The 14,675-nt window shown below is 39.6% G+C and overlaps 1 protein-coding gene across 4 annotated transcripts in view; it reads left to right on the plus strand.

The window, feature by feature from the left end:
• The window catches only part of ptprua (protein tyrosine phosphatase receptor type Ua), a 211,960-nt gene that overhangs the window by 76,203 nt on the left and 121,082 nt on the right, over window positions 1-14,675 (plus strand). The window lies entirely within an intron of this gene.

The following is a 14,675-nucleotide window of genomic DNA, read 5'->3' on the forward strand; positions in this document are numbered from 1 at the left end:
CTTAGCAACAGATTAACAGCGTAGCAACAAAAAATTCTTATTGATAAAAATGTATAATGTTTCTCCCGCTCTTTTGAAATACCACTTATTTTACACTAACAAGCATTGTGCAGTTGGTCAATTTTGCAGAAAAGTAATTTTTTGTCATTAATGGCAAATAGGCTATATTAAACACACATTCAACACAAAAGTAAAAATCTCGATTTATACTTTGTGGCAGTTCGTTACCAGAAAAACCCCCGTTTATCTCTTAAAATCAAATTAATAACAAGTAGTTTATAAAACAAAAGCTCTTTTGAAATAACGCTTACCTGATTAGATACAAGACATTTACCGTTGGCAAATTACGCTAAATAAATATCTGAAGTTCACTTCGTGGCTTTTGGTTACCAGTAAACATACTGATCTCTAAGCAACAGATTAGCGACAAAAAATTGTTATTGTTCAAAAAACATAGGATTTCTTCTGCTATCTCTCAGACGTTTACTTTATGGAACTTTGTGGAACTTGGTTACCAGAAAACACACTCATCTCCTAGCAACAGATTAGCCTGGGAGAGCGGCGCGCGTGATCCGCACCGAGTTGCAAAGATCCAGAGATGCACGAGGCGCTGCGACACTCTGCGCATGCGGCGGCGTTAGCTCGTGCCGCTGCGTGTCCCCTTCAACGCGCACAATGAACCGAGCTACGTGCTCATGATTAATTAAAACAAATTCAATAATTTCCATTGGCATGATTTATCACTTCTCTTTTTATTTCTCTTTCTTTCTACAAAAAACTGTATGATAAAAGCTTTCAGGTTGGTGCTTTGGTCTCAGCTAAACCTTTTTTTGAAGGAAATTTTTATTTACAAAGACTTCAAAATTCATTTTATTTTTGTCATTTTGTTTATTTATTTTGGATATTTGAGATGTCTTCCAGTTGCAGTGTTAAATGTTCATTATAATTTTAAGTTTACTGATCTTTCAGATTGTGTTCTTGCATTATAATTTTCCCATTAACATTTATTACTTAAAAATGGTCTAAAAATAATATTGTTTATCAAAAATCAAAATTTGTTATTGTGACAGGTCAACACACATATGATTTATAGTGTAGTTAGTTTATTGCCATGGATGGCATAGTTACTTTGAAAGAGTAATTTGATCACTCAATAAAAAATTCATCCATCAGCTAGAAAATGTGCATCTCTTTTCCCTCCAAAAAGAAGCACATATTGTTGCTTCTTTTTCCCCAAGGAAAAAGAAGCAACAATATGTGTTTTCTAAAAATAATCACAAATACTTAACTTGGATACGTAATTTTAATCTGATTATTGGATTGTAAATAGTTAGATTACGGGTTACAAGGGGTCAGATTAGAGTAACACATTGATAACACCATTGTTTGACATTTTTGCTCAAGCTATTTACGGATCTTTCAAGTTTCCGATATGTGTCCCCCCCAATGATAAACTTGTTCCTACGCCCTTGGTCACTTGGAAGGAAAGCTTAAAGAAAGGTAAGCTCCGTGGACGTGATGCTAGCAAAGCTAGCTGTACTGACTGATGTTGCATCTGCGATGAGAAAAAGTTGTCACTCATGCGCTGAATTATTGTGTGAAGGTGTTGACTGAGGTGTCGCATATATGGGACAACGCTGGTACCAAAGTCTGCATTGATATGATATTCAGGAACGATCCGATTCTTCTGGATGGATCTTTACCGATTAAATTTATTTCAGCTCTAAGTATTTAATATCTAGGTGTTTTATGGGAATGTGGATCTTTCAGATCAATTTGAGAAGCAATTTTGATAGGTAAAACTAAATTTTTTGTGTCACGTAGCGCGAGGTGCTGGTCTTGACTTGGTCTTCTTGGGTAGGTCGTCTTGACTACAATTCTGCTATGTGACTCCTTAGTTCCATGTCCTCTCCCACCCACCTTCTTTCCATCCCCTTTCTGTTGGATTTCTTTCAAAATAAAAGCCACCAGTGACAAAAAAAAGTGAAGTTCATGCTATGTTAGGACAGGAGACGAGATGTTTCCATCCCTGAAATTATGATGCATAGAATCACATATCTAAGTCTAAACTATGTTACACAGAGTAAACATAATAAAAACATGCTTTATCTGTGACATTGTTCATTAAATGGCACATTTCTAATGTATTAAAATTAAATACGATCGGCACACTTAATGATATTAGCGATTAGGTAATCCATTCAGCAAGTACTTTTACTTTTAATACTTAAGTGTTTTTAAAAGCCAGTACTTTTTTACTTTTACTTAAGTACAAATGTTAATGTGGTAGTTTTACTTTTACTTGAGTACATTTTTGTCTGTGTATTTGTACTTTTACTTAAGTACATTTTTTGAGTACTTTCTCCACCACTGCTAATTGGTAGCAGAATATTTGAAGCTGACTGAAATGGAGTGATCTAACAGAAATACAATTCTTGTCTGAGTTATCAGGATTCCTCCTTCACATGTGGGTAAGGTATTCATGACAGTCTACAGTGGCGCTTTCTTACAGAAACGCAGCTCCTTTTGCCCTGTACTTGGAGCTTTGTAACTTTGCAGGCTTGAAAGGAATACTGTGAAGGGGAGGTAAAAAAAAAATCCTAATCCTACCTCTTTAATGTCTGTAACATTTTCCTTTTCCATGCTCCTCCCTGCTGGTAGCACGCCGAGTGCAATGAATCCCTCCGTGTGTGAAAGTATCTCCCAGTCCAACGTTTCTTTTCAGCTCATGTGCTGCATATCATTTGCCCCTGTGGTGGCCCAACTCCCTTAATTCCCATTTCCATCTGGGGCCTGCGGCTCTGTCTGGCTGCAGGTTGTTGTTGTTGCTCATGCAAGGGTCTGCTTCTCCTGCCGAGCCCTGGGCGGCTGATAAAATTCTGGTTGACACAAAGGGATGACACGCTGTAGTTATCGAACAGAAAACAGCCGGCCACTTTTCACCACAGTCGACCTCCCATGTGGGTAATTGGCTTCCGCTTCTGCTCCTTCTTCTCTTCGTTCTCCACTGATGAGTGCAATATAATTTTCTTCCACGAGCCACTCTTTGCCCTGTGGAAATTTAAAGTTTGCAAGTCTGAAATTTGAAAATGGTAGGACTGAATATAACCCACAGCTACGGAGGCTGTTGGAGAAATTTCAATTAGAGCCTGCCAAAGATTATGATGGCCGAAGGAAATGACTTCGCTTCTTGACATTAAGTCAACTACATTAAGTCGAGTCAATCATTTACCGTCAACGTGTTGAGCATCACCTGGAATTTAATTTAGTGCAACTCGAAACAGAATTCATGATAAAACCAGCAAACAAAAGCAGGAAGTGAACTACAGGCCAGAGCATTCTGGGTAAATACAACCGAAAGAAACATGAGTCTAGCGCTAGCGGGACAAATCTTTCGTTTTCTTTTGTCTTTGGCAAAAGAAAACAAGACATTTTCTCATTGAAAATGGCTACAACTGTTAAAATCTGGCAGTACTCCATTTTTGTTTACATTTCATAAAGAAGGAAGAAGGAAGGAAGTTTTGCTCATGCATTCTTCAGAGGTATTTGGTGTAGTGCCTCCACAGGGGAGGGGGTGGGGGGAGGGCAGGTTGCTCAAACAGTTTAGTTCATTTGACTCAGTGCATTGAGAAATAAAACTACAGCAGGTGAAAATGGAACAAATGGTGCAACTTGGATCCCCAATCAAACTCAGTCTACTGGACTATCAGCTGTGAAAACATCCTTAATGTCAAACTTACCATTTTGATTCGTAGCCAGAACTTCCACTCTGGTTTCATCAGACTGTAAGACTTTCTCCCATAAACATTTAGAGATTTCATCAGTCTTCACCATAAAATGCTTCTGATTTGCAATACTGTTTTAGTTCAGACATGAAGAAACCAGCCACATTTAAAATACAACCAGTTCTAACTAGAAATATACTCACTCCTGTCCCTCAGTGTCCCTCCCTGAACTGTTTCTATTCTTCCATTTTAGCCTCTTTTCCCATTTAAAAAATTTTTTTTGTTGGCTCTAGTGGCCTTTATTTGAAAGTAGCTTGACAGGAAAGAAGGGGAAGACATGTGGTAAATGTCACCAGGCCGGGAATCGAACCTGTGACCACCGCCACGAGGACTAAGGCCTCCATATGTGGGTCATGCTTTCCCCCTGCGCCACCACAGCACCCCTTCCCAATTTTTTTTTATGTTCATTTTGAACTTAAACATTTAGGTTTTTATGCAACTATTGTCAAATGTATTTACGGTGCCATTGTAAATATGTATTCTGTTTCCACTTATTTTCCTGGCTGTGTTAAGCCGCAGCAGCTGAAAGCGTTGTGCCGGAAGGTGTGCTGATGGGGAACTCTGACTCGCTGCAGATGATTGGATGGGCAGGGGGGATCACAGGAGGAATTCTGCTCGCAAATCCTTATGTAGAGATGAACTAACTCGTTCTCCTGCGGCGTTTATCAGAAAGAAGTAAAAGAAAAGAGAGATGATACGCAAATCCTCACTTGGCAGACTCCATCCGCATTGCAGGATTTGTTGTTCCAGGCAGCTATCGAGATCTCCGGCCTTTAACTCCCACAGAGCCGGATGCAGGACTGCGATTGGGCAGCCCACACTCCTGCAGATTTGTTTTTGGGCAGAGCTTCAGGCTTTTATTGTATCATGGTTGTTGACTGTTTTTAACTTTGTGCCAGAGTGAAAAAGCAAATATCAGGTTATAACCTTCAAGACTGCTTTCAGCTTAAATGTGGAGGGGTTTATTCATTTTTTTGCCCCATTCGCTTTGCCAAAGAAATGTTGAGGCAAAAAAGAAGAAAGCCTTAATTTTCCACAGACTTACAGCACTTCACTATGTTGAAAAGATAAACCGAGAAATTCTCTCGAGAATTTTTCACAAAACTAATTAACTCTCTGCTTTTATTTCTAACGAAGGCTTAGATTAATCTTAGAAGGCCAATTTATTTTGGACAGTTTTAATTGGGTGAGTAGTGATCGTTCCTTATAGAGACCACATCTTAGCTGCTGATTTTTGTTCAGATTCTCTGATATTCTCTGGTGAAGAGGTGAAGAGTTGCGCGGTGATGGCGTTGGGAGATAAGGAGAGTTTATTTCCCCCCAGCAATCCAGTAACTAATTGGATGAGAGCGGGTTGAGTAATCTTGTTTTCCATGGTTCTTAACCACCCTTGTTCTGGAAATTGGGCACTTCTAAGTCCCTCCTTAAAGACCCGACAGTGACAGAGACACATCCACGTCTCAGCAGTCCGTCCACTTCACCCTTCTCTCCCCCACCGCCACGTTTTCTCCTCTTTTTACTGTAGTGATAAAGATAATGTAATTAGGTGACTCGGTCTCAGAAAAGTTTCAGCTTCGTACAGAATAATGTTTTTTTTTAAATTGTTGTTTATTTAGAGACATTTTAAGAAATTTGTTTGAATTCTGTACACATTTGTGGGGTTAAAGTAAAGCCATTGGAACTTAGAGCTTTGCTTTTCACCCTCCCTGTGAACAGGTTTTCATTCAGCCAAGATGCTGATCTATTTCCTGTAGGAGGATTTGTGGAGCTTTAGGAAGTTTTCCACATAATTAACTGAATGAACATAATAATCACAGCTGTTATGAAAATATTCATATCACTATATGATATCCCTGAGTAAGCATACTGTACTATACTTTTTTTTCTTTTTACCACAGTGACGAGGTTTGGGATTTAATTGGATTATGTTTAGCACACTATGATGTGGTTAAAATATGAATGTGTCCGTACTTGTACTGAAACTGATACTCTTTATTATTGAGGTTGGACATATCATCAAACTTCTGACCTTCAGGCGTTTTCGTGGGCTAAGTCTTTATTGAATCTTGTAATATCAAATGGTATGGTGCCTATAAGCATCAAGAAAAAAACAATAATACCCAATACAAGTGATGCGTGGTTCAGAAATCTGGATTGTGCAGCAGTCAGAATAATATGGCTCTGTTTGGCATAAGACCTGAGTTCCTCCTGACAGATTCTCAGGGCCAACAAGGAGCTGGAAGTCCCTATCAGTCTCCCACACACCTTGGCTTGGTTCAGTACAGGGATGTACAAAAAGGAATTAAAGCTGGAAAGTTTTAAGAGGCTTTACTTTGACCGTGTTTACTTCAAAGCACCATTATGTCTGCAAGAAGACAACTCAGACCTGCTGCTGTTTTGATGGTTAAAGCAGTAACTGTGTTATAATATGAATAACGAGAACACAAAGTAGAGCGTTATAACAACCGCAAAGAATGTCATTATTTCTGCTGATGTTATTATTATTATTATTATTATTATTATTATTATTATTATTATTATACCAATAGACTGGAAGAAATAAATAAATCCTGCACCATAATGGTGTTTGCAGAAAGTTAGGAATCTAAAGTCGGTTTAGGAAAATATCTATTTAGTTTTAGGGAAACTTTGTTAAGTCACTGTAGCACAGTTTTAAATGTTTATGTTTAATGTTATTTTAAATTATTGTGTCTTCCCTGTGGGTTTTATTGTGTCCTGGTTGCCGACTTTAGTTATATTTTTTTGTACTTGTTGATATCCTCAGTTTGTTTTGTATTTAGTCGTCCTATTTGATAATGTGTTGATTGGTGCTGGAGAATCTTGTGATAATGATAATATTTGTAAAAAAACCAAATGCACTGACAATGTCATTGGTGGTGTTTACCTTTCATCTCTTTCTCATCCATGCTTCATATTCTCTGTGACCTTTAACCTTTTAGGGAATGCCATCTGTGTCTGGTCTGAGCGTCTGCTGCTGTGGGACACTTTCCAACTGGCTTAATATTACATTAACACGTTAAAGGGAAGTTCATAGTGCTTTGAATATGTTAGCCTGAATTATTGCACTCCCAACAGTTCTCTTTTAGTCTGGTCACTGCTTTCCTACCTACTGAGCTGGATTCCTCCAGAAGAATTTCAACTGGGTCAATGAGTGAAAAGGAGAAGTTGTGAACGATGACAGCATTTTAGAATTATAGTCTGCCTATAGTTTTAGCGATGGCAGCAGACAAAGTGAACAAAGCCGTTCAGTCAGTGTTGGCCACTCTTCTAAATATTGAATTAGAAGAACAGTCGCCTCATTCAGCTCAGCTCCTCTCTCCTCGTTGTGGAGGACGATTGTTTACAGGTAATTCCCAGTAATCTGTTGGGATTGTGAACTCACCCTGTGACAACTTCACACAACAAGAAGCTGAACAACTTTAGAGTTCTGTTCACTTACTGAGCTTACCTGAACTTGTGCTGTCACAGAGTCAGCCTCGGAGCTTTTTTAACTTTGAATTGTTCCCAATACCAGACAAGCATTACCTTTGTAGAATATGTTATTAGTACAAAAAGATCTAACTTGAATATATCTAACAATATTCTTCATGTACCAGTCAGCCAACGCTGCTTCAGATAACAAGTGTTTTTCTCACTGCAGACTCTGCTCCAGTTTTGGGACAAACTCTGCAAAAACTACAATTTTCTTAAACACATCTCACATTTGCTGTCATTTTGTCCTTTAACTCCCCCCACAACTCGTTCTGCTGTCGAACTGCAGATCTCCTTCAGAGTCAACAGACTTGAGAAGGATGCTACCATGACATGATCTTGTTATTTTTCTCAAGCTGTTGTGATTCCACAGTGATATGAAGAACAGCAAAGTAAAAAAAAAAAACGTTTTCATATAGTGGAGTACAGAGAGAGCTAGTGTTGGATGTGAAGCCATGTCATTGGCATCCATCATCCTGAAAAGGGTCACAAAGTCGGGTTTGGGACTTCAGTGAGCCACAGTGAGAGTTATTATTCATAACTGGAGAAAACATGAAACTCAAACTTTCCCTTCAACATCACATTAATGACTCATGTAGAAGATCAACATCTGACGCCCTACAGATGTGTCAGAATCATGACTGATTCTGATACTGAAAAAACACTGCAGCTATAGACCATGAAGAATTCACATGGATAGGAATTGTTTTACTCCAGTTTTCTTGAGCCAGGGTTAGGGGTTTTATTTGTTGAGTCCGTCAAATAAACAGACAGATTTCATTATAAAGATGTGCAGCAGTATGATAGTCCTTGTAGATTTCTCCCAGCTCAACAGAAACAGGCACAATGAAGGCCAACGTTATGCTTGCTAGCTCAAAGTGCAGATTACTGCCATCTGATGCATGGTGTTACATGTGTTAATTTGTCCCGGTTAGTGTAATGTTATCTTACAGGCAATATAAGGCAATATTACCTTATATTGTTGTATCATGAATGCATATTTTTGTGTTTTTGTTCTCTGAGGGTGTAAAATAAATTGTCTCTCTACAATACAGTTTATCTTGAAGCTGATCTTGATTGCTCTGCTCTTTACCAACTTGATACTTTGGAAGTCTTTTTTGAAGACATAGGGTGCTTTCCAAGAGACATCAGAAATGAATAATCAACATCAATCATAGTATGGCAATGTTTTTATTGCCTTTGGGCAACGGTGGCTCAGGAGGTAGAAGTACATCCTGCAACTTGGTGGGTTGGTGATTTCAACCACTTGTTTGGTTGGGTCTGTTGTTGGGTCCTTGAGCAAGGCACATTAGAAAAAAAAATGCTATGGATTAATGTCCTGTATGATCACTGGGCCCCAAAGTCGGTTCTGGGGGGGTCGACATTCTGCATGTTTTAGTTCTCTCCCTGGTTTAACACACCTGAATCAAATGATGGCTCATTTGAAGGCCTAAGGAGAACTCTGACATGTTGAGGAGGTTGTTACTACCACCAGAGAGAGAACTAAAACATGCAGGATGCCGGCCCTCCAGGACCCACTTTGAATACCACTGTGTAAGATGATCTGTAGAGGCACTTGGACGATATGAGGCCGACTTTTAATGTTTCTTTGGGGTAAGTAAAGTAAGTTTGAATTGAACTGAGAGTGGACAGGTTGGTGTTCTACGAAGCAGCAGGAGCGGCAAGGGACGACAGCAGAAGACTGGAGTGTTTCTGGGAAGGAGAAGGCGAGTTGAGTGTGTGTCATCAGTTGGGTCCAGTCACAGGAGTTTACGGGTCGATTTTGATCCGTTGTTCTCTCTGAAAAATGAAAAGTGCATATTGTATTCACTCAAGTTAACTTTGATATAAAAATACTGTTTGATCCAAAGCATTTATGTGCGACAAAAACGATAAAACCAAAAATATCTGTCAGGGAGCAAATAGCTGTTTGTTAACAGTTAAAAGGAGAGTAAAGTCACGGAGAAAAAGAATGGAGCTAAGTGAGGTCAGATCATCTGACGTACATGAGGAATGTTGGTGGGACCAAAACAGTTTGAATGTTTCCTACTTAATCACTGTCCTGTTCCGTGTGTGTGAGAATCTGTGAGATGTCCACCGACTCTTATTCATCACCTCTCTGTGAAAGCCAGAGGGGATCGTGGGGCGTCCAGCCCACCCACAGGTGTCACAGAACCTTGATTAAGGCAAAAAGATGCCAGAAATGAGTGACGCCTCAGGCTTCACCTCAGACATTGGTCTCTCTGATCTTCTCTCTGGCATGCATTGTCCTTCCAAAGATTAATCTCCATTATTCCACACATCTCATTTCTGTCTCCTTTTACAGTCAGGCTATCATCTTCTCTTAGCTTACTAATTTTAGGTTTTTCCTTCTATACTGCACTCCTATCAGCCTGGTTCTGCATTTCTTTAGTCTTTTCAACTTCTTCATTGAGAAAGGTTTTCAGTTTTTCTTTTTGGTTTTTGGATTTCTTTGTGAGCATTTAGTCGAGGCGGTACTGTCATCTGAATGATTGCTGTGTTTTAGTGCATTTCAGTGTAAGTAATGTTGCGTTGTTCCGGTTTTGCATTTTCAGTTTTTGTGCTGACAGCTCCTGCTGTACAGATAGCAGATGAGCTTGATCGGAGGCAGAGGTGTTCATTGTAAGGCTCTTCGCTAGCAATATGAGGTTAGCTTCTCATGAAAGATACATTTTCACTGTATTTGTGATTGACCATGACAAAACTAGGAACGAGCCAAGGTAGTTAATTTAATTATCAGTGAGTGGTTTAATAAAGATGTAACTGAAATATAAGAAGCTGTTCAAGGACAAACTAAGTCTTTTGTAACATGTTAAAAGGGTGGTATTATGTACCATATTTTCAGGACTGTCAGCCGCTCCCTTTTTCCTAAGCTTTGAACCATGTGGCTTATAGTCCGGTGAGGATTTTATGTGGAACCACCAGGGGGCTCTTTAACAGGAAGTGAATAAAAAAATAAAGAAAAAAATATTTTTTTGTTTTTTTTAAATATACTTGAATCTTGAGAATTTGAAGTAAAGATATTAGGATCCAGTAGATAGCAGTAGTGCAACAATAATGGATGCAAGCTGCCTTTGAAATCTAAAGAAGAAACAGAAGAAGAAATAGGCGCCTATTTTCATTTAGCACATGCTAGTAGCAGAAACGAAGGATCAGCGCTTTTACTGTTACAGTTACTGTTGGGAAACTGCCGTAATCAGTTCAGTTAAATCTAAACTTGGCACCTTTTTCTTTTTCCAACCGTAATAAATGTGATATTCAATTGACTTGTTATGACTCAAATTTTGGTGCCCCGCTCTGCTGCTGCATCGTTGTGGAAAGCCTGGAGCGGAAGAGATATCTACGGCTTATAGTCCGGAAAATACGATACTTTCCAATCACTTAGTGCCATTTTATAGCATAATAAAGTCACTACACTACATTCAATTGTTATTAAAAATGCTGCATATATTGAATATGTTATTTGACTTTGCAATTTGATGCCTTGAATTTGTACCTCTGTCTCTTTAAGAAGCTCCTGTTCTTTCCATCACTCCTCCTTCCATACGCCTTCATAACTTCGCTCCTTCATTAAGCCATTTAAGGCATTCTTAGGAGAGTTGAACTGAGATGTATTTTCCATGGTAATCTCAGCAGATGCACAGTTCCATCAGGTGTATGCACATTGCTGCTGCCGCTAGTCTGGAGGAGCTGAGAGGCGGGGGGATTGCAGCTCTGTGAGGTGGATACATTAAACAACACCTTAGCAGTGCTTTTGATTAAAAAAAACACATTCAATTATCTCTTCTGTTAGTCTGTAGGTGTGAACAGGACTCAGATTTCCTTCAGTTACCTTTAGTTCTGATGTTTTTCACTCACAAGCATTAAAGACTGTCATGAAGCCTTGGTATGTTTGAGACAGAGTACTACACATGTAAAAGGAGCATTAAAGATTGATTTGGTAGTTGGATAACTCAGTCTGGAGTTTGCTGAATGCACTCAGGCAAAGGCTTTTAAGTCACCCACTGTGTTTTTGCATTGTGAGCAAGTCTCTGAAGATGAACCTTAAAGCATATGCTCGCCATAAAAATCTGCTTTACTGCCTGATATATATCCATAGTTTATGTGGACCTCATAATACGCAACATTTCAAGTTTGTTTCTTTCAATGTTCCATTAAAACAAGAAACACTGAAGAGCTTGTCAACAGTAAACACTGGAGCAAAGGCCTAGTAAAAGGCAACTTCCCAGGAACGACTGGAAAGATATGTGGCTTGGTGCTGCACTCAAAGCTGCTCTGTTTAAGCGAAGAAATAAAGACAAAAGAGGTTTGATGTGTGGAGTGACTTTCCTTCAGCGTGTCTGAAGTCATCATGTACCATCAATGAGAAAGTGGATCCAACAAGAATAAGAATCAGCTTCAGATGGGTCTGGAAGTTGAAGCTTTTATGATCAGAACTTCAACAGACACTTTTTAACATGTGACTCTCGTTGAGCAATAATTACAATAAAATCCCACAGTTTTAGAACAAAGAGCCCAATGCAAGGCCAACGTGCAGCGGAGATTGGTACCGTCCTGTTCAATGCATCAACTATAAACCTAGAGCTGATGCGGAGGCCTGGTAGCCCATCAGGATGATAATACACCGGGGGGAAACCTTAGACTGAGATGAGTCAAACGAGTTTGAGTAACCTTTTAATGTTTACAGTGCATCTTTAAATAAAACATTTCAGAAGTAGGGATGCACGATATATCAGCACCAACATCAGTATTGATGTTACATTGGAATTGGATATTGATATCGACCCACATTTTCATATCAGTGCTTCCATAATAAGAAGGTATCTTATCAAAAACACAAAAGAAAAGCTGGTTCTAAAATAGAAAAATCTCTGCATGCTGCCAGCCTCCATCAGCTCCTGTTGGGTAATAGGAGCAAATTCCAGTGTGACAGCTGTCAAAATAACACCAGTCGAGGGTTGCTGATGTCATCGTGTTTCAAACTGGGGAGGTCATAGGTTTTAGAGCCAATCCATACTGAATCCCGGATGACTGCAGGTCATTTAGACTCCAACAGCTGATGGACAACACCTGCTGTGGCAGCACTGATTACGGAGTGACCAGCCATCCGACATTCCGAAACATTTTCCGTCAACGTTGCCCTTTCAAACTAGTGACAGTTTACTTTCTCAAGACTCAACTGTCTTTTCCCAATAATCCGCTAAGGGTTGGAGTCTCTTTGAGTCTCTTCCCTCCTTTCTCTTGCCCTTCCCGATGACTCTGGATGCAGCAGCTGACGACGGAGAATTTGTCTTGAATTACAATGCAGCTTTCCCTCGGAGTGCCACAAACTCCAATCATGCAGCTGCTGATACATTCTATAGGTGTTACATTATTTATGTCCCCAGCTGACGCCCATCGCCCATAGTAACGGCTCTGCAGCTCTGTTGACGTATCTGCTGTCAGGGCGCTGCTCAAGCTCTTTCACCCCACATTATCACGTGAGGATCCCAGGGGCCCGAAGGGGCAAACAGACACTTTCACTACTTTCAGTCATTGCCTTCAAACTTCCCTGCCACCAGCCTCTCCGCCTCCTGCCTAAAAGGAGGAGGGGTCGGCGCAAGTCTCTGAATGGATTAGAAACGACAGTTAGAAAGTGTGACCAGGGTGGGAATAATGACTCCCCTGAACCGTTAGCTTCCACTTATCCATTTATCCATAGAGAAGAATGAAAAGGAAGAGCTGATCAACAGCCAGACTCCAGGAATATACAGAGGCATACAAAAGGACAAACTAGTGTGTTTTATTAGGATTTTACATGGTAGACCAACACATCCAAGAGAGTTACTCTTCTGCAACTTTCATGAATCCCTTCTCCAACACACCTGAGCTCCATCACTAGCAGGTTCTTCAGCTCATGTAATTCAGGTATGTTTGTTTTTAGAAAGGATGGACCTAAAGGTTGAGGATAGTAGCCTTCTGGACTGGGACTGGGCACAACTGATGTATAATTGTGAAGTGGAAATAAAATGTTAAATGATTTTCTAAATTTTACAAATTAAACCTCCTTTTTAGAACCATCTGCTGTTCCATTATATTCTTGGATAAAGGTTGGGTTAGGGTTAAGTCTAACCGTAATTTGCTCATCTTTGACTGGGCTGGTCTAGCATAGTGGTTCTCAACGTGGGCGGTACCGCCCCCCCGGGGGACGTTCAGAGGACGGCAGGGGGCGCTGGCGGAAATCTTTACAAAACGGGGGCACTGAGATTCCTTTGGGGGGCGTTTGGTCGAAGGTAAACTTTACACCTTATATGCACAACAATACCATTTTAGACTTTGAGCAACTTGGTAAAACTGTATTGTCTAACATTAAATTATGCTTGGCTGCAACTGTATCGATGGCAGCTCTTCTTCTATTCGCTGTTTCTAGCTTCTTGGCGCAGCTCCTCTACTGCTACTGGTAGCTTCACCGCATCAGTTCAGCATTACACCTTCTGATGACGTTGCTGTGATTCACTTTGTCTGGTATTTTTGTACATATGTTTTGCCAGTTCTGTGATCATGTTAAGCAGCAACTTATATTAAAAAGTGTTTTATTTCCGTTTGAAACCTGCCCACTTCCATGGAAGGACAACAGAAAATCGCTCTTATAAACATATAATTACTAAAATCACGATAGACTCACTTTGTATCCTTCTGAAAAATTAACCCATTTAAATAAACAAATTCCTCCATGGTTGATACCACGGTAGAGAGCGTTCATTTTATAGCATTAACACCGGTGCTGTAAGTGGTCCGGTGTGATAGAACAACGGTACCACAGCACTTTTAAATTTCAGTAATCAGAATGCCGAAATTGTTTCAGTTGTTTCAAAAGGTTTATGTCAGTCTGCCTTTTCCCCATCGATATGTTTCCCGACTGCCCTGCACCTTCGGGGGTTAAAAAAACAAACAAACAAAAAACGACATGCATATTGCGCAAAACTCTGAAACAGGAGAAGCGGGACATAAAACGGAGTGATGAACTACATGTGAATTATGGCATAAAAACAGAGAATCCGACGCTGAGCAGTGAAAAATCAACACATGATGATTAGGCGTCGCAGCAGGTGATGAGTGAAGATTACTGATGGTCAATAAATTATAAAATAAATCTAGCAACAGGAAAGAAACTAAAGTGGACATAGCAATAAACCGAGAGGATAATACTAATCAAAGGAAACTAAATGGAAATGAATGAAGAACAAAATACAAGAATAAACTAAGAAACTAAAGTAAATACAGAGGAATAAACTGGTATGGCAAGACCTTTAGAGCAATAATTAATACAGAGGACTGTATGGCAAGAATAGACACTATTTTAAGATAAAAGATAAAATAATATTGTTTTAGTGCCAT

This window comes from Poecilia reticulata, chromosome 11 (assembly GCF_904066995.2).
Source record: "Poecilia reticulata chromosome 11, P_reticulata-male-v2, whole genome shotgun sequence".
In the NCBI taxonomy this organism is placed as follows: domain Eukaryota; kingdom Metazoa; phylum Chordata; class Actinopteri; order Cyprinodontiformes; family Poeciliidae; genus Poecilia; species Poecilia reticulata.